This window comes from Aphidius gifuensis, linkage group LG1 (assembly GCF_014905175.1).
Source record: "Aphidius gifuensis isolate YNYX2018 linkage group LG1, ASM1490517v1, whole genome shotgun sequence".
Taxonomy (NCBI): Eukaryota; Metazoa; Arthropoda; class Insecta; order Hymenoptera; family Braconidae; genus Aphidius; species Aphidius gifuensis.
Window position 1 is genome coordinate 17,123,295 of NC_057788.1, and position 21,724 is coordinate 17,145,018.

A 21,724-nucleotide genomic window follows, 5' to 3' on the forward strand; every position below is an offset into this window, starting at 1 on the left:
AAGTTTTTACAAATATATTTTATGGGTGATTCAGAGAATGAAGTAAAAAGGCGTTTATCTATTGCTCCTCGTACAGATAAAATGATACTTTATGATTTACAATGTATGTTGCATGTGAATAATTCGTACATTCGTAGTTTTAAGAGTGCACTCGATTTGATGCCGTCAAATCCAGCTGAATTTAAATTGTTATCAGGGCGGATAGGAAACCACAAGCAGAACATCGTGGTCGACATAATGCTCCGCAAACTGATGAAGTGGCTGTATTAATTGTCGGCCAAGAATTCTCAAAAAGAGAAAGTGAAATTCATCGTTCCTATGATGCATTGCAGTACCCCCTAATGTTTTGTTGTGGACAAGATGGTTATTCTATTGATGTTATGCAAGTTAATCCAATTACGAAAGTTCCTCTTAATAAAACTGTTTCTGCCATGGACTTTTACTCTTATAGACTCCAAGTCAGAGAAAACTCTGATTATTTACTTAGATACGGTAAACTCTTGAATCAATATATTGTCGACATGTACGCGAAAATTGAAACCGAACGATTGCAATATTTAAGGGCAAATCAAACTAGATTGCGAGCTGAAACTTACGTTGAACTTCAAGATGCCATGCGTGCTGACGGAAACCCAGATCAAATTGGCCAAAGGGTTATTCTACCATCTTCATTTGTTGGTGGTCCTCGCTACATGCAACAGCGTAAGCAAGATGCCATGGTTTACGTACGAAATTACGAGCGCCCAGATCTTTTTATTACAATGACGTGCAATCCTCAATGGCCAGATATCCAATCCTGTTTACTTCCCAATCAAAAACCCGCTGACCGGAATGACATTATCGCTCGCGTTTTTAATTTAAAAGTAAAAAAATTGATAGACCTTATTACTAAAGATAAAATATATGGTGAAGTTAGGTGTCATATGTATACTATTGAATGGCAAAAAAGAGGTTTGCCTCACGTTCACCTCTTGGTATGACTCAAGGATAAAGTGAGGCCAAATGATATCGATTTAGTTCTTAGTGCTGAGTTGCCCAATCAGCACGAAGATCCTATATTATTTAATATCGTTAGTAGAAACATGATTCATGACCCATGTGGACCATTGAACATAACACCACCATGTATGCAAAATGGGAAGTGTTCAAAAGGTTTTCCCAAACTGTTTACTATCGAAACTCAATCAGGGCAAGATGGGTATCCAAAATATCGACGTCGATCTCCTGAAGACGGTGGACAAACTTTCCAGCTTAGAAAGTCTAGCCGCATAGTAACAATCGACAATCGGTGGATTGTGCCATATAGCCCCGTATTATTACGTGTATTTGACTGTCACATCAACATAGAACTATGTCATTCAGTAAAAGCTATTCAATATATTTTTAGTTATATTAATAAAGGATCTGATCAGGCTGCATTCTCGGTAGAATCACGTGATGAAATAAAAGCATACCAAAATGGTAGATATATTAGTTCCTCAGAAGCTGCATGGCGAATATTTGGTTTTACGATTCACGAACGGTCACCAGCAGTTTTTCAGCTCTCAGCACACCTTGAAAATGGTCAATGCGTTTACTTCACGGATCAAAATGCTCGCGAAAGACTTGAAAATGTGAGAAACATGACTCTCATGGCTTTTTTTGAACTTTGCTCCCGTGATGACTTTGCGAAAACCTTGCTTTATATTAAAGTTCCATCTTATTTTACTTTTACTAATAATCGTTTTAATAGAAGAAAACAAGGAAGTCCGGTTGAACAATTTCCTGGAGTCAAAAAATCCAATATGCTTGGTCGAGTATACACAGTTTATCCGACCAATGTTGAGTGTTATTATCTACGTATGCTTTTGCATCACGTCCGTGGACCAACCTCTTTTGTAGATTTGAAAACTGTTGATGACGTTATTCACCCAACATTTCAAAGAGCTTGCCAAGCACTTGGTCTGTTAGAAGACGAAAGTCATTGGAATGCTACTCTCGAAGAAGCTGTTTTATTTCAATCCGCGTCGAATCTAAGAGAACTGTTCGTTACTATGATTGCATTCTGCCATATTACTAATTTAACAGAATTGTGGGAAACTCACAGAGAGAATATGTCATTAGACATCTTGCAACAAGAAAGGCATCGCTCCGGAAATCGCGATTTAGCTGTCACTCCATATATTCTGAATAAAACTTTAATATTAATAGAAAATGATCTTTTAAAAATATCGGGAAAAAAACTGTCTGATTTTAAAATGGAATCACCGTCACGAACTGATGATAACGATGATAATTTTCTTCGAGATAGGGCTTATATTGCGGAAACCTCTTATGATTTAGATATACTTTCAAATTACATTCAGGAAAATGAATCAAAATTAACAGACGATCAGCAAGCTGTTTATAATCAAGAGGCACGGTAGTGCCTCGTGTCAAGTATGAGAAAAGAAAAAAAAGTGGGAGAAACGAGATTTAACTACCGTGCCTATATATTATCGACACAAAGGGTTACCTAACCCTCCAATTCCTCGGGAAATTATTTTAAAATATGATTGATCAGATAAATATATTATGTCTTCTGATCATTTTATTAAATCAATATCACACTTTTTTATAAAAAAAAAAACAGATTTTTTAGAAGTATACTTTTCTTTTAAACTTCAAAATCATTTTCAGAAATTGCGCTTTTCTTGAAATTCTTATAAAACCTTACCGCACTCTGACAAACATTATAAAACCAAAATCAGATCAAAGCATTATGGCTGCCAAGTCCAGAGCAATTCACAACCTTATAAAATAAAAATTGAGCAATAATAGTAGAATGGTGTGAAAGAACCTTTATTTATATCATATACAGTATTCAATATCGCATCGTTGGTGCTACAGTATTCAATATCGCAGCAATGGTGCGCGCGCCATATGCCGTTGGGATATAGGCGCGAATTCTACTCATCAGGAGTGCTGTGTGCTAATATACAACATACACATGCTTACTGATAAACGTAACCTTTTGTTTATACATCCTTTTGTCTTTATCGTGCCTTTGTTTCTTGTGCCTTTTGGAATATATTATTCGATTGATGTGAAAAATATTAGATAATTATACATATATTTATTTGGTGTAAATTGGATAACAACTGTCAAGGTAATAATATATTATCAGTGCCGTAACAAGGGGTGGGCAAGCGGGGCAACTGCCCAGGGCGCAGTGTAAAGGGGGGCGCACTTAGAAGCGCGTCACAAGGAAAAAAAAATATTCTTTTTTAAACAATTAAAAAAAAAATTATATTTTCAGGAAAGAAATTGACTACTGTCATTTATGATCATTCAGATATTACATAAACATGATTGTCTTTCTGAATTTTGAAGTTAATTGTCCTCATTATTGTCATTTGTCGTTTAGAGACAATCGTCCTAGAACAATATTAAAAATGCAAAATAAGACGTAAAATAAAAAATATACTTAATAATTTGAATTGAAATTTTTTTTTGTTTCTTCTGACAACGGCCAAGACACGATCCTCTATACTCTAAAATTCTACCTAATTCTACCTATAACTAACATCGTACTATAACCGACTTAACCACTAACGCAGGTTAACATGGACCGATTTTATTCTGCTTGTGTTGACTATATGCCAAAGGTTTGCCTATCCTTTTTTAATTGACGAAAATTGAGATGATTATGGCAAATGGCTGAGAAATTAATTCAGATTACAATTTATTTATTTGGTCACATCCTTTTCTTAGCAACATTTGCCATAATTAATTAAAAAGCTATTGCCAAATATTGCTGAGGAAAGAATGTATAACCAAATATATTATTTCCTAGTCTAAATGAATTCTTTAGCTATTTTAGACAATAGTTTCAATTTATGATAGGAGATATTGCTAAGGGATTAATTTAGACTAGGAATTAATATACCGAGTGTCCCATTTTAATTTATCAATGGATTTTTTTCGAAAAATATAGCTCAAATTGTAAAATGTTTCAAGTAAAAGTTGTAGGGTTTGGAGGGGGACGAAGAAAAAAATCGAAAAATCAAAATGGCGGAGTTTCCGGTATAAACATAGTTTTTTAAAATGGATACTGCATTTTTTTTTGAAACAAAACATTTTCTACATCAAAACTAACACTTTTTATTTAAAAAATTTTTCGATAAAATCACTTTTTTTTCGGGCCGATTTTATCTGTTTATGGATTTTCCTGAAAAAATATGGCTTTAATTAAAAAATGATATTTAGAAAAGTTGTAGCGCCCAGAAAGACGAAAACGAAAAAAAAAAAAACTTCCGAAAAAAAATCAAAATGGCGGAGTTAGAAGCATAAACAAAGTTTTAAAAAAAAATCGATTTTTCCGGAAGATTTTATTTAGAAAAAGTGTTAGCCTTGATGTGAACAATTTTTTAATAAATAAAAATTACACCTAACCTCGAAAAAAAATGTTCATACCTGAAACTCTGCCATTTTTAAATTAATTTTTAATAATTTTTTTTTTTTTTTTTTTTGTTTTTATCTTTTTTAGTGCTACAACTTTTTTAGATAACATTTTTTAATTAAAGCCATAGTTTTTCAGGAAAATCCATAAACAGAGAAAATCGGGCCGAAAAAAAAGTCATTTTATCTAAAAATTTTTCGAATAAAAAGTGTTAGTTTTGATGTAGAAAACGTTTTGGTGAAAAAAAAAAATGCAGTATCCATTTAAAAAAACTATGTTTATACCGGAAACTCCGCCATTTTGGATTTTTCGAAATTTTTTTTTTTTTTTCTCCGTCCCCCTCCAAACCCTACAACTTTTACTTGAAACATTTTACAATTTGAGCTATATTTTTTGAAGAAAATTCATTGATAAATTAAAATGGGACTCTCGGTATTTGGTTACATTCTTTCCCTAGATACATCCCTAGATAATTTATTAATCAAAAAGCTATTGGTGACTGTTGCTAAAGATTGGATGTAACCAAATAAATTATTTCATTATCTAGATCAATTACTCTGCAATATTTTCTATAATACAATAGAATCATTGTGCCAAATTGATTGTATCTTCAATAGACTTCGATGACATCATAGATGAATTTTCCAGCGACAACGCCAGAAGACAGAAACTGTTTTGATTTTGTAATGATTCATTTATATCACTTTTAAAATATTTTGTCTTTTATATTATTATCCACAACAATTTTTATTTAAAAAAAAAAAATAATTTCAATATATTCTGGCGGTTTTGCTTGTTATATATATTATTGTTAAATACACCTAACAAATGATTTTTTTTTTATATATTATATCGATAAAAATAGAGCGCAAAATATAATTTTGCCCAGGGCGCAAAAATTCCTTGTTACGGCGCTGTATATTATACTATATAGTAAATAATACAATTTTAATATCAAGAGGCACGGTAGTGCCTCGCGTCAAGTATGAGAAAAAAAAAAAAAAGTGGGAGAAACGAGATTAACTACCGTGCCTATATATTATCGGCATAGAGCTAACCTTAACCCTTCAATTCCTCGGGAAATTATTTTAAAATATGATTGATCAGATAAATATATTATGTCTTCTGATCATTTTATTAAATATCACACTTTTTTTTAAAAAAAAAAACAGAATTTTTAGATGTATACTTTTTTTTTAAAACTTCAAAATCAATTTCAGAAATTGCGTTTTTCTTGATATTATCTTAAAAACTCAGGGCACTCTGACAAACATTAAAAACCAAAATTAAATCAAAGCATTATGGCTTCTAAGTCCAGAGCAATTCGACAACCTTATAAAATAAAATTGAGCAATAATAGTAGAATGGTGTGAGAGAACCTTTATTTATATCAGTACAGTACAGTATTCAGTATAGCAGCGATGGTGCCTCCGCCATATGCCGTTGGGATATGGGCGCGAATCCTGCTCATCAGGTGTGCTAATGTACTAATATACAACATACACATGCTTGCTGATAAACGTAACCTTTTGTTTATAGATCCTTTTGTCTTTATCGTGCCTTTGTTTCTTGTGCCTGTTGGAATATATTATTTGATTGATGTGAAAAATATTCTGTCTTCTGATCATCTTATAAATTAATTGAATCTTTTTAATAAAAATAAAAACAGATTTTTGAGATGTATACCTTTTTTTTAAACTTTAAAATCATTTTTAGAAATTGCGTTTTTCTTGAAGATTATTTAAAACCTTACTGCACTCTGACAAACATTATAAAACCAAATCAGATCAAAGCAATATGGTTTCCAAGTCCAGAGCAATTTGACAACATTATAAAAATGAAATTGTGCAAGGTAGTAGTAGATGGTGTGGGAAACCTTTATATTTACCACAGTATCCAATATCGCATCGATGGCGCAAATTAAATAATGATACTTTAAGCTATGTTCCCAAGTCACATGTTATTGTTTATTTTTTTTTCCATTAAGTTTAATGAGTTTTTTTTTTTACATCATGTGTAAACAAAAATATAAAATATTTTTATTTACGAAAGGATTTATTTTCGATTATCTAAATCAGCTGCCAGAAGCATCGGTCTATAGAGCAAGAACGCTAACATATTTAGATGGTATGAAAAAACCTTTATATATGTCAGTATAGTATTCAATATCGCATCGATGGCGCGAATCAAATAATGATACTTCAACCTATGTTCCCAAGTCTCATGTTGTTATTGTTTATTTTTCTTTCCGTCAAGTTTAATGAGTTTTTTTTTTTACAGGATATGTAAATAGAAATATAAAATATTTTTATTTACGAAATTATTTACGAAAGGATTTATTTTTCAATATCAAAATCAGCTGCTAAAAGCATCTGTCTATAGAGCAAAAAAACTAACATATTTAGATGGCGTAAAAAATCCTTTATATATGTCAGTAAGGTATTTAATATCGCATCGATGGTGCGTGCGCCATATGTTGTTGGGATATAGGCGCGAATCCCAGGTCTGTAAAGTTAGCACATACATTTATAGCACAATCAAACCAGACTATAAAAAACAAAAAAAAACGTAACTCCTGATATAGTCCGGTTTGATTGTGCTATAATGTATGTGCTAACTTCACATACCTGCAAATCTGTCATGCTAATTATGCTAATTATGCTAATATATACAACATACACATGTTTCCTGATGAACGTAACCTTTTGTTTATATATCTTTTCGTATTTATTGTGCTTTTGGGAATATATATATATTATTATGTTATTATATAAAAAATATTCATAATTATCTATTTATTTGATTTGAATTTGGATATTAATTGTCAAGGTAATTAATATTATAATAATACAATAAATAAATAATATCAATATAGATTGATGCATATAGTAATTAAGCAAATTTTATAAATTTGTATTGTGTGCAATTGTGTGATATTTTGGTGACAATTCATTTACATTTACAAATGAAAAACAATAGAAGAAAAGAATGAAATTAAATGTAACCAGTGCAATAAAATTTTTAGTGGAAAAAGAAGTCTTCATGCTTATACAAGTTGAATTCATAAAATTGAGCTGGTTAAGACAATAACTGAAAACGAAACTTGTGTATACTGTGATGAAGAATATGCAAATAAAACAAACTTGTATTATCACTATTCACATTGTCATCAAGTCTCAGAGTATCAAACTATAAATTGTCCATTCGTAGGTTGTGATGAATCTGTGAATATATATGAGTATACTTATTTAAAACTGAGAAAACACATTTGAAACAAGCATCATTATCCAGTGAAGATGGAAGAATTCGCTTTTCTTAATGATGATAGTGATTACAATGTTATTTGTTCATTTATTCATTTCATAAATAATAATTAGTGTTATATTTTCTAATATAAATTATATTTATTCATTGTAAAATATATTATTTATACAGATTTCATGGATTGGAAGGGTAGAGTTAAAACTAAAAAAGCTGCACCTTTATAATGAAAGATACGAAAAGCAGAGTTTTGGTAATTCCAACACCAAAAGACAATACATCTGCAACTGCAACTTTAAAAAATTCAAAACTACTGTATGTCCATCTATGATGGATGTTACAGGTGTTAAAGATCCTGACAATAATAATCAAAGTAAGGGTGCGACGACGAAAGCTAAAATTTCCGCTTATAAACATGGCAGCTATAAAAATAACCAAAAAGTGATTTAATTCACTAAATTATCACTGAATTAACTGCTATTTACTGAATTGACTGCAAATCCGTGGTGTCTCTCCGTGACTGCAGAACAAGCTTGACACCACCAAGCTTGTTCTAAAATCACGGATTCGCGATAAATTTAGTAAATTTAGTTACTTTTTGGTGATTTTTATAGCCGCCATGTTTACAAGCGGAAATTTTAGCTTGTCATGAGTTCGCACCCTAAAATTGATATCAAGTATTGGTTATTTGATTGTAGAAAACCTTAAATTTTCGAAAAAAAAACTGTTTTTGAAATATTTCCATGTTAAATAAAGTGTATTTTATATTTTGTTATTTTTGGCTTATTAATATTTTTTTATTATTGTTTTATTAATTATCGATATTTTATATATTTTTCTATTTTTGTCAAGTGTATTCAATTTTAGAGCTGTGTGTTCACACGCAAGTTTTTGCTGCAATGCTTTATGCTTCATGAATGAGTGCCCTCATCGGTAAGTTTTCTCGCTCACTGACGAATCGAGTCTCCGCTCTGTCTCTACGACTTCACAGCTCTATGGTGTTATTCATTTTTCATTAGCGATCTACAATTGTAGCTTCGAACAAAAGTATTTAGAAAAATGTGAATCGTGTTCATATGCAAATGTTTCCTTGTCAAACGAATTTATGATAAATCTTTTAATACCAAATAAAAATAACACATCCACTTTACAAGAAACTTATCGATCAATCACTATCATTGTGGCACGAAGGGGTTGGTACATGGGTCGATTGTTTTAGATCAACGAAAATTCTAAGAAAGATTGAAGTCCTCAAAATTAATGATATCATTGTTTTAAGTCTACTCTACATCAATAAATTTAAATGGTCAAGTAAAAATGATAATTGCTTAATCAAAGGAATACCCACTTCTAAAATTCACATTTGTGGTTCTACCAAGAAGACTAGAAAGAAGAAGAGTCAACTCCGTACATTGGAAATGGGACAAAATATGTCCTGTACCTCGAGCTTCTTAAATTTGCCAATTTGGCGCTGATTGGGTTCTACGTATAAAGTTAGTTATTTTGTCAGTTATTTCCGCAAAAATACTAGCTGGATAAAAATTGATAATTTGTTCGTTGCTAGCAAAAACTGGTGAAGTAATGCAAAAAATGCTTACATATTTTTTTTTTTAGAACGAACAAAAATTAATACGGATGGTACCAAGTAATTTTATATACTTCTTAATATTATAGTTTTTTCTATCGAATGATTGAAGGACTTTACAAAAAGATGTGATATCTAAACAAAAAAAGAAACACAGTTTTTTTTACAAAAAGGAGCGTCAAGTATTCGAAATCCCCACTAATTATGTGATTATAGTAATTTTATTTTATATTGATATTTATTAATTTTTTAGATACAAAAAGATATAATACCAAAATAAGTCAAGAAGGAAATATTTAACGCATATAATTAAGTCTTAATCTTTGACAAAATTTTATACTTGACCCCGCCCGGTTCTTCCCAAATAAGATTTAAAGACTTTCACACTAATGCAGATCTACTGAAATTTAGTAGTCGTTCACTTTCAACATAATTGTATGCGCAGTCACAACCTTGCAACTTTATTATAGTAGTTTCATATAAAAAAGACAAGAATAGAGCGTGACAAGTGTGATTTTTTTGAAAATCTATGAAAAGTATTTGAATTGTATTAAATTAATGTCTTAGAGCTCAAACGCACGACAAGCTAACTTTTGCTTGTAAACATGGTTGACGTAATTCTGAGTGATCTAAGCATGCGCAACACGTAAAATTACTAGAAAAACCACGATGGCTGGGGACATATTACTAATTTCATGGGAATTAGGACGGCCATGTTTACAAGTTCGACACAACCCAACTTGTTGCGCGTGCTCAGTGCGCTTTACAAGCGAAACTAGGCTTATCGTGAGTTTAAACCCTTAGCTTATTAGCATTGTAACTGAATTCATTTAGATTTTTTGGTGATATCTGGGAAAATTGCATAGTGGACACCACCTTTTACACTGTAAAATATATATTCGGCGCTCGTGTCATATTGTGTCATACGCATTCATTATTGAATTGTTTATTGACGAAATAAGTATATATATATATGTATAGAGGTATATATATATATGTATATATATATTTTTTTAAACACGCCGGCAAGGTAACAAGATTGTACGCTGCCAGTCCTAAGCCTAGATAAAATGTGAAGGGTATATATATATAATAATGGATAATTGGAAAATACCATTAACTCTGTTGTCGAGACGTGTGTAGGCTTCAAATTTTATTTGGGAAGAACCGGGCGGGGTCAAGTATAAAATTTTGTCAAAGATTAAGACTTAATTATATGCGTTAAATATTTCCTTCTTGACTTATTTTGGTATTATATCTTTTTGTATCTAAAAAATTAATAAATATCAATATAAAATAAAATTACTATAATCACATAATTAGTGGGGATTTCGAATACTTGACGCTCCTTTTTGTAAAAAAAACTGTGTTTCTTTTTTTGTTTAGATTTAAATATTAATTACTTTTTCAATATAAATTCTCATTTTTTACCTTTATTTTTCTTAGCCACAGTTGCACTTTTATCAAGCAACTCGATATTTAACATCCGTTGAATTTATTAATAATTTAGAATAATATCTCAGCAACAATTAACTGCTGACTATCATGAGAACCATCAATTTTGATTGGTCAAAGATGTTACTACCTAAGATCATCCCTACTTTTAATTTAAATTTTTATGGGAATTATTATTTATAATTTTTAAGGAGCTTCACTCTTGCGACAACTTTCGTTCTATTCAAATCATTAAAATTAAATTAAAATTCAAAATTAAAATTTAAAATCAAAATCAAAATTTAATCAAACACATCTGATAAAAATTAAATAAATAAATTGAACTTTTACGTTTTGAATAAATAACATTTTTCGAGTGAATTTAAAATTAATTAATATTTGTGATAAATTATTATTTCCTGTGTTATTTAACCTTCCCTAATCCTATATAAAACATTATTGACTGTGACATTTCTCCGGGGTGTTGTTTTCTGTGCTTTGAGTTCATTTTACGTTTGGATTATTCGAGACTATCAACAACAACAGACGACCATCCAGATTGACACGCTCTCAACAACAATTGTTTCGGATTATTCTTACAACAAAGGTAGATCTACATTTATACACATTCCCTCCTAACCCGTTACCCTGTAGGGAATAACAAAATAAGAGGATTTTTAATTATAACGTGAAATACCAAGTTGATTTATTATAATTATTCTATGATTATTTGCTTATTAAATTTTGGCTTTAAACATTCTTTTTTTTTTTTGTTATTTCATAGTTAAATTTTAATTTTTCAACTCGGTACGTAACAAAATTGATGTCAGAAGTGGGATCTTCGTAATGTGTAGAGTAGATTTTTAAAAAATAAAGTTTTAAATAAAATTTTTAATTATTTTTTTTTTTTGGGGCTAGAAAAATATTTTAGTTCATTACACAAACACAAAGTACATAAATATTCATATATATATATATATATATCCATAAATTTATTTAATTTTATATTCCGTCGCGGGAGTCACAAATAAATTTTATGATCTTATATTTATTTTTATAAAAACGAATCTTTTATATTTTTATTTTCACATGAACAAATGAATTTGAAAATATATATTTTATTGTATTGAAGTTATATAATTATTTCACAAAAAGAGTATTTTATTGAGTTCAAAAATTTTGTAACAATACTTTTGTCCGTCGGCAGTAATACTTAGCGAAAATGTCATCAACCAGGTCGGGGGCGAACTCGCCGATCTCTCCTATTTATGAAGAGATAGACCTACACGCTGAAGCAATGCGGGGGAGAAAAGTCGATTCAGAAAATTTGAAAACCTTAATTACCGAATTACAATTATGTGCAAATGATTTTACTCGAATTATTCCTACTATTGGGGAGATAGATTTACAGAAAAATATTGATGGGGTTGAATATGCTAATACTAAAGAAACTATTGAAAAATTAAAACGGCATGCAGAATGGGGAGATCAAATGGTAGAAATTACAGATAAATTAAAAGTCGCTTCTGATCTCGTGATTGGTAATAATGAAAATTTAATTATTGAAAATTTGAGTCTTACAAAAAAATGGTGTGGTAAGAAAAAGAAAGTGATTGAATACATCACGGAAACTAAAGTTCTAAAAGATAGAAATAAGACCTTGAGTGAGGGAATTTCGCATGCAAACAAAAATTTATAGAGAGTATGTGAGGAAAAGGATGATTATCGTCAGCAACTTGAGAGATTAATGAATGACCGTGAAACATATAACCATATGATGACAAGTGAGAGAGAAAATGTTTTGAGTGAGACAATTAATCAGCTGCAATGTGAGATTGAGACCTTGAAAAGAGATTTTCAAATTAAAGAGGACTGTCTTATTTCATTTACTAAACATCTTAATCAACAAAGTAAAGACAATTGCAACCCAAATTTTTTTAATGATAACAATGATACACAAGTAAACTCCACTTTTAAAACTGAACGTCCAAGTTCACAGTTAAATGAACCATTATATTCTTTAATTAATCATAAAAATTCAGAAGTAAAAACAGTAGAGCCAGTCGAAATAATTACAGTCGGTAAATGTTCTTTACGGGACGCTCTTGACGTAATTCCTAAATACGACGGTAAAACAAATTCTATTCGCGGATTTATTAATAGTTGCCGTTCAGCTTTGGAACTTTTGGATCCACAATGGACAAAAGCTTTTATGCTTTCAATCAAAAATAAAATTACAGATCCTAAAATCAGTCTAATTGCGAACACAGAATTTTCATCTCTTGATGAGCTAGAAAGATTGCTCCGTACAGTTACATACACGGAAAAAAGTTTTGAGTCACCTGAAAATGTTGATGAGTATGGAGGTAGAGTGTTGAAGTTATATAATGATTTAATTGATTGCCATGAGGGTGATAATGATGGTTTTGGAACAATGCGTAAATCTAAAATTGAGGAAAAAACTATACGCCAATTTATTAAAGGATTATTGCCTGAAATATGTTTGAGAGTTCAATGTAAAAATATAGCCACTACAGATTTTTTGAAAGTGTGGAATATTACTAAAAAAATTTATAATGAATATATTGACAGTTTAAAGCTTAGAAAATGAAAAGAAATTAAAACCATGCAAGCAAATAAAATCGAGAACCCGTCGAAAGTAGTCGCGGAACCGAATAATAATATTTCTTATAATTTTCCAAATCAAAAATATAATAATAATAATTTTAATAACAATTTTAACGATTATGAACTAAACGAACCCATCGTTTCAAGTCAGAATATTAATTTAAATACGCAAAAAAATTCAAATGTAAATCCACCCGAGATCTTTAGTTCGAATCCAGTCGAGACCAATAATAATAATAATAAAAATATGCAATACTATAATTCTTATAAAAATTCAACAAATGGTTATTTACAAAAATCTTACAATAATAATTATGATTCTTTTCATTTTAACAATTCTAATGCGCCAATAAATGATTCAATGAATAATAAAAATTTAAATAATAATGTTTATAGTGATAATGGCTTCATGTCATATGATATTAGTCAAGATAAAAGAATTTGTAATAAAACAAATAATAATTTAATTTGTCATTTTTGTCAAAGACCAAATCATGACATGGATCATTGTTTTGCATTACAAAATGCTCAGAGAAAATATCTTGAACGCCAAGCTCAAAAAAACGGGGATGGGCCGGTGGACCTAGAGGGAGGAAAACAAAAATGGCCAATTCCTCAATCAGACCAAATAATACAGTCAAATTAATTTTAAAATCAGACATAAATAAAATATATAATTCTATTACTGAAACTGAAAATAAATTAAATAAATTTGGAAATAATAATAATATAATTAATCCAATTCCATCAACGTCGAAAGATACTGTTGATAGTTATTATGAACCCATCGTGCGAACTGAAAAAGTAAAATTTAATACTAAACTTGATAATAAAAAAAATAATAATATTAATGAAATAAAAAGGGTAAATTTTATAGATGAAATATCTATATCGGAAGACTCGTCGAACAATAATAATAATATTGAATTAAATGAAAATAAAGATTTAAATATTGCTACGCGAAGTATAAATATTACTATTGCAAAAGAAGTTAACGAAGAAATTAAATTTATTGAAGAAACTAATAATGAACGTAATCAAACAAAGATTTTCCGCGATAATGACGAAATATTTTTGTTTAATAAAAAAATTTTAGACGATACGGGAAAAATACCCGAGGAAACTAGAAAAAATATTGATAATAAAATGTATAATTTAAGTGATAATGAAAATCATGATGATCTAAATGATGAAAATATTAATGTGTCTGATAATGACAAAGATTTTATTCATGATAATTTTAATGACGATTTTGTGTCGAAAAATAATGAAACTAGATGTTTAAGTAATAATGAAATAAATGACGAAGTTACTGTCAAAAATAATAAAAATATAAGCGTACACGCGAATAAAATCGAGAAAAATGTTAATAATGATTACGTTGATAAAAAAAGTTTAAATAATGATAAAAATAATTTTGAAGTTAATAATGAAGAAATAAATTGCAAAGATGTTAATAATAATATTGAACGTGTAATAAAGATAATTAAAGTTCATAAACCGTATGGAAAAACCGATGATGTGTTAAATGAAACTGATTTAAATGAAATTAATGAAAATAATAAAAAGAATAAAATGAAAAATAATATGAGTCTGAAGAAATTAGATATTAAAGCGAATGAGTCCCAAGATGACCTAATGAAAACATATGATGAAAAATTAAAGTCGGATATAATGAAGTTTACAAATAAAGTTATTGACAAAGGTAAATCGAAAATTAATATTGTAGAAAAATTTAAGGGAGATCGTAGACCGGATAGGGCAAGATTAAAATCGAATCTAAAATATAATATACCTGGTAAAAATTTGTTGAAGGAAAAATTGCTAATAATTAATACACGAAAAAAAAAATATAGATAAAAGAAATATATAAATAAAATAAAAGAAAAACAATTAACAAAAAATTTAAAAACAAAAATTACTAATTGTCGGGATAAATATTCCTAATAAAATTGAAAATTAAATTTTATACATATGGGGCATTCTGAGTCAATTCAGCTGGTCATCTGCCTGACCCTCTCGGATTGAGTTGAAAATTTTTTTATACATTGTTTTTGGCTTTTTATGCAGCCTGAATTTTTTCGGAAATTTTATGACGTATTTTAGCCGGTAAAGTAGAGTGTTTTAATGTTAATTCTCTTCTTTCATAAAAAAAGCCCCAATTTAAATTCATGAAATTTTTTCCATAAAATAAGGTACTCAATCCACGTGTGTTCGATTAAAAATTAGAGTGGGCCGAGAAGTATATATGCTTTTTTCAATTTTTTTTTTTTCAAAATTTTTGAAAATTGAATTTAAATACAAAAAAAATGAAACAAAATTAAAACATATCTGGTAAATTTCATTTTCGGCATATTTTTGAAACTTAAGTGGAAAATTTCAATTTTTAACGAAATGTTCGTGTTTTCCACTTTTAAGTTTCAAAATATGCCGAAAATGAAATTTTACCGAGATATGTTTTAATTTTGTTTCATTTTTTATTATTAAAATAGTTTTGAAAAAAAATTGAAAAAAAAGCATATAAACTTCTCACTCTATTTTAATCCACGATAACCTATGGAAAATTTCATGAACCAGTGAAAAAATTCAACATAAAGCCCATCGAGCTGCAAAACCAAACAATAACATCAAGGAAGATCAATATGACTTTCAGCCAGATGCCCCTATATGAATTGATATTTTTTTTTTTTTTTATTTTACACAAAACAAATACACAAACAATACACGAAAATAAATACATTGAACATAAACAAAATATTTTGGGAAATTCTAAAATGAAAAACAAAAAGATAAATTAAATTTTTTTTTAATAATAAAAATGTTTTAATAATGATAAAGGTAAAATAAATTGAAATCAAATGCTAATTTTATAAATTTAAATTCTATATTGAAATTTTTTATATAGAAAAAAAATAATATTTTAAAAGGGTAACAATCCTAATCCTTTCCGGTTTGCATTTCTGGTAAATTTCCGGAAATTTTCTGGAAATCGTTTCTGGAAATGTTTTCTAGAAAATTTCCGGAAATCGTTTCTGGAAATATTTACTAGAAATTTTCTAGAAAATTTCCGGAAATTGTTTCTCATTTTGATCAACCATTCGAATGAAAAACTTTTCTTGAAATTTTCTAGAAAATTTCTGGAAATCATTTCCAGAAATATTTATTAGACATTTTTTAGAAAATTTCCGGATATCATTTCCAGAAATGTTTATTCGATATTTTCTAGAAAATTTCCGGAAATTGTTTCTCATTTTTATCAACTATGTTAATGGAAAACTTTTCTTGAAATTTTCTAGTAAAATTCTGGAAATCATTTCCAGAAATGTTTATTAAAAAAGCTACTGCTTTTTCTTGGACATTTGTATTTTTAAAAAATGAATTTACATGTATGTTATTCATAAAATAAATAAAAATGTCCAAGGAAAAGCAGTAGCTAAGGAAAAGATGTAGCTAAGGAATTAAGGTTGCCGAAGTATTATGTTTTAAGGAAAAAATGTTGCTTAAAATATAATTCTTTGGCAACCTTAATTCCTTAGCTACTGCTTTTCCTTAGATATTTGCATTTAAAAAAAAAAAAATTTACATGTATTTTATCGATAAAATAAATAAAAATGTCCGAGGAAAAGCAGTAGCTAAGGAAAAGATGTAGCTAAGGAATTATGGTTGCCAAAGAATTATGTTACAAGGAAATAATGTTGCTTAAAATATAATTCTTTGGCAACCTCAATCCTTTAGCTACATCTTTTCCTTAGCTACTGCTTTTCCATGGATATTTGCATTTAAAAAAAAAGTAGCTTTTCTAATAAACATTTCTGGAAATGATTTCCAGAAATTTACTAGAAAATTTCAAGAAAAGTTTTCCATTAAAATAGTTGATAAAAATGAGAAACAATTTCCTGAAATTTTCTAGAAAATATCGAATAAACATTTCTGGAAATGATTTCCGGAAATTTTCTAGAAAATATCTAATAATTACTTCTGGAAATGATTTCTGGAAATTTTCTAGAAAATATCTAATAAACATTTCTGAAAATGATTTCCGAAAATTTTCTAGAAATTTTCTAGTAAACATTTCTACAAATGATTTCCGGAAATTTACTAGAAAATTTCAAGAAAAGTTTTTCATTAAAATAGTTGATAAAAATGAGAAACAATTTCCGGAAATTTTCTAGAAAATATCTAATAAACATTTCTGGAAATGATTTCCGGAAATTTTCTAGAAAATTTCTAATAAATATTTTTGGAAAGGCTTCTTACAAATCTAGTAATAGTTTCCAGAAAATTTCCGGAAATTTTCTAGTTCATATTACTGGAAACCATTTCCGGAAAATTTCTGGAAAATTACGAGAAACTGGTTAGCTTCCTAAATCCTAAAATAAATAAATAAAGTGCAGGTCGTGGGGAGTCACGAATTCTCGAGAGCTGGAAGATTTTATTGTGTTATAAATGGCAACGCCGCAATATTGCATCTAATTCAATGGTAGCGGTCAGAAAATCAAAAAGAGAGAGCAGTGAAAGAAGAAAACAATATCAAGTCATCAACATGCATCAGAAAGGAAATTGAGGGGAGTTCATCAAGCAAGCTGCGACGATGGAAACCGGAGAGGAGAGACAATGCAAGCAGAGGTAACAGATTACAATTCAAGGACACCGTGGAGTACACCGAAGAAGAGGAATAAATTAAGTTATATTTTATAATTTTTTTTTTAAATCTTTTACATTTTTTAATTTTTTATTTTTTAAATAATATAAATTTTTTTTTATGGGAAAATTAGTTAATTTTTGAAATTAGTTTCTTTTTGGGGAAATAAATAAATTTTCAAGGGAATAATTATAATATTTAAATTAAATTCAATTTCAACATTAAATACTACAAAAAAAAAAGCATAAAATTTATTACAAAACAAATATTAAATGTCACTAATAAGAATAGTAGAATTTTACAACAAAAATATAAAGTTTTATAAAGTACAAAATTTTTTAAGAAAAAAATACAAAAAAATGATATAAAAATTTACAAAAAAATTACAAAAAAAAAAACAAACAAAATATTATAATAATAAAATTTCTAGTTTAGTAATTTGTAAGGGATTTTTTTTACGCACGCGTCGGTGGTTAATTAATTCCGTGTGGGCGGCTGATTTACCAATAAATAATTCAATTTAAAATCAAAATAAAAATCAAAAAAATAATAATAATAATCAATATAACCAAAAAAACCAAAAAAAAATTAACAATAAAAAAATTTTCATTCTACATCGCTGAAAAACCTTAGATAAAAAAAAATAAACAATTAATAAATTCTCAATAATTAAAAATAAAAACAATATTCTTTTTGAACAAAAACAAAAAAAAAAAAAAACAATAAATTTAATATTGAATAATTTTCAAGGTAAGATAAAAGAATGAAAAATCAACAATATCCACTGAAATGAAACTTTAACCGAATAAAAAGTAGGTCACGCTCGACTCGCACGGAGTAATTCTAGCCGTCGATCGTCCGTAAGAGGTCTCGATTAGGACATAGAAAATTTTTTTTTGGGATTAATTTAATTTTTTTTTGGGATTTAATATTTAGAATTTTAAGTAAACAAAATGTAACAAAAATAGATAAATGTGCTTTTTCTTTTTTATTCGCTGCTGTCGTTTTGCAGACAGACAACGACTTTTTTTTGGGGGGAATTGTTACGTACTGGTATTTTAATATTTAAAAATAATTAATTAATAAATAATATTTGGTAAATTCAAGGGATATAGAACAATATCGAGTAGCACATAAATTTTTTCAGAATTTTAAAAAATGGCAAAATCGTAGTTTACTCTTGTGAAGGAGGTGTTTTTTGATTCTGGCTCGGCAGTTAATGATGGTAAAAATAAAAAAAAAATCAGAGGTACATCTGAGTCGATGACTAACTCAAAAAAAAAATTTGTTTTTGAATCTGAGAGGGTGAGGGAAAAAACCCTGTAAGATGACATGGAATGTCCCATATGTACTTATAAACCTATTTAGTATAGTATTATGTATATCTATACAATAAAAAGACGTGGCCGTGGAAACGCAGTTTCACGTAAACTATTGGCCCGATTGACACGAAATTTGATATAGATATTGAGTTTGAGTTCAGGAGGGTTTAAGTCCACGAGAACAGTTCTCAGACTACCTTTTACGATCACCAGGAGGTCAAAATGATTTTTCCAATTATCTTCAGGGTTTTTCACCAGGATGTAGAAATTGAATTTTTTTATCATCTCCTGGGTTTTTTTTTTGATCAGACGATAAATTTTTTCGAGAAGAACAGAATAAAAATAAGGCATTAGTTCCTTATGTTGTTTTCTGATTTATCAGGATGTGGAAATAAAATTTATTTTCCATATTTCTTATGTTTTTAATTTTTTTCTTTACTGAGGCTAAAGAAAAAGATGCTATTTTTACACTCTCCGGAAGCTTAACATGAGCGATTTTTCACCCATGGTGAAAAAAAAAACTTATATTTTTTTTCGGTAGGTCAGAGTGTAGAAAAAGTCTCTAAAAGTCACGTCCGTGACTTTTGCATTATTTTTTCTTCACGTTGAGCTACTCTAACACCGAGCTGACGCACCATCTGGTGTCATACTTGCACCAATCAGACGCGACCAATAAGTAGCGAATGTTTTTAGAATTGTTAATACGTTTGTTTTCCGCGCACGCGCATGTTTTTACAATATCTTTTTTTTTTTTATCATAAGAAATATTCATGGTTAATGATGATCAACACTCAATTGAAAGCCCAACAATATTTAATATTGATAAAAAAAATGACCAGAAAATGTCATTTCAATTTTCGGGCAAATCAGCCATTCATTTGCATATACATAATTTTAAAAAATTGTTAGTGCAATGTTTAGAAAATAAAAGTACTGATTTTCTAAACACTTGAAAAATCTAAAGTTTGTTGTTTTATTTAAGTATGTTAGCTAATATTATTATTATTAATAATGTGAAATCAAAAAGTTAAAATTTAGAAAAAAAAAAAGCTAATAATACCAAAATCTTCAAAGTTTGTTATACTATTAATAGCATAAGAAAGTATTCTTTAATTTTATTGAGATTTTAATCAAGTTACTTTTTCATTTGTACTTTCAAAGTTGATGAATGAACTGGTGTTATTGATGATGATTGTCTGGGGTTGACATATAATTTTTTTTTTGGAGACCAATTAAAATAATTTAATCCAAATTTTTTTTTTTTTGTTACTAGCGCCCTTGCCGCCTCAGTTGTTTGTTTCTATGCTATATGCTATATGTTATATATATGCTAAATTCCAATGACACGTCATCATGTGGTGTTATTAACAAAAAAAAAAAAAAAACAATGAAATTTTTAATTGGAGAAAAAATTAATTCATAAATAATATTTGAGGATGCTTAATAGAATGCTTGAGCCCAGCCCGCGGATACGAAATCCATTAAAAGCCTTTTGATTTGTACTTATTTTTAAATGTAATTTTAATGTCAACAATTATTTTATTTACACGTTATTGAAAGGTGGAGGACAGGTTAATTTTTTTTCGAATTGACTCGGAATCATGAAAAAGTTGCTAAATGATCAGAATTATTTTGTATTAATTTGTGCTATTAACATCGGAATTATTCACCTGAAGAATAACGACAAAATAAAAAAAAAAAAAAAGTTATTTTTCTCCAAAAAATGTTTACACAATATACAGAGGCATGGTGCCTTCAATGATGAATCCTTTTTCCATTTATTTCCTATCTATTCCAAAGAAAAGAGCAATTCTGGTGAAAATATTTCTCCGGCATTACTCCGTTTTTGGTCCACTTCTTGAGAAATTACTCTGGCATGAGATCAATGCTGGATTTTTATCTCTTTCATTGATCTCATGCCGAAATAAATTTGCTGGTACTAATTTCATGCCGACGAAATTACTCCGGCATCAATCTCATGTCGGAGTAATGCAGGAGTAATGCCGGAGTAATATTTCCACCAGGGAAAAGCTACAACTTGTATCAATAAAATAAAAAGTTACACCTCAATATTATTAACATAAATTGTAAATTAGAATTTTTTAGCTCACGTCTTTCTCATCAAAAATAATAAAAAATTATTTAAAATTTTAAAAATATTTTTTATTGACGGCAGTATGCAACTGTTAATAAATAATTGTCGTTCAACAATTTTTTTTCATCTATCGTCTACCATCATCTGCTATTTATTGTAAGAAGAAATAGCTTATGAACATTTTAGAGCAAATATTTTAATTTTGTCGTTGTTCTTGAGGTAAAAATCCAATGTTTGTACAAATTAGTACAAAATGTTCTGATTATTCAACAAAGTATTGTAAATTTAAATTCTCGAGTAAACTATTTTTTTTTAAATATTATTAAAGTACGAATCC